Source organism: Mastomys coucha, chromosome X (genome assembly GCF_008632895.1).
Source record: "Mastomys coucha isolate ucsf_1 chromosome X, UCSF_Mcou_1, whole genome shotgun sequence".
Taxonomy (NCBI): Eukaryota; Metazoa; Chordata; class Mammalia; order Rodentia; family Muridae; genus Mastomys; species Mastomys coucha.
The window spans coordinates 157,309,645-157,310,559 of NC_045030.1; positions in this window are offsets into that span (position 1 = coordinate 157,309,645).

The window sequence follows — 915 nt, forward strand, 5'->3', positions numbered from 1 at the left end:
AAGATAGCATTGACTAAACAACAGGATCTAATTAGTCCTAGGAGCGGTCAGCCATTAAGAAGATAGCGTTGACCAAACCACATTCCTCTAAATAATGAGTGTACAGGATGACTTCCTTGTGACCTGACTCAGCTAGGTAGTGGGTTCCTTTAGAATTTTCCATTGTTCTCTTGTTATGTTTCCCTGGTAACCCTTTCACCTCCCTAGTTTGTGGTTTTTCCCTTTAAATACCAAGTACTCCTCCTGCTCTTGGTTGAACTCCTCTGGCCTGCCAGGCTATGAGTTCGACCCCAGATCTGGAATAAACCTCATGTGATTACAGCAAGTTCAGTCTCTCGTAAGTCATCCCGAGACTTGAGTAAGGATCTCCCCAGTTCTGGGGGTCTTTCAAAACAATAGAAAACTCACATACACGTGGAAGCTTAACAATACTTTACTCAATGATAACTTTGTCAAGGAAGAAATAAAGAAAGAAATTAAAGTCGTTTTAGAGTTTAATGAAAATGAAATCACAACATACCCAGACTTATGGGACACAATGAAAGCAGTCCTAAGAGGAAAAGTAATAGCTTTAAATACCCCCCAAAAGAAACTGGAGAGAGCACACACCAGCAACTTGACAGCATATCTGAAAGCTTTAGAAAAAAAAAAGAAGCAAATTCACACAAGAGGAGTCAAAGGCAGGAAATCATCAAACTCAGGGCTGAAATCAACCAAGTAGAAACAAAAAGAACTATACAAAGAATCAACCAAACCAGGAGTTAGTTCTTTGAGAAAATAAACAAAATAGATAAACCCTTAGCCAGACTAACTAGAGGGGCACAGAGACAGTATCCTAATTAACGAAATCAGAAATGAAAAGGGAAACATAACAACAGAAACTGAGGAAATCCAAAAAATCATGAGATCCTACTA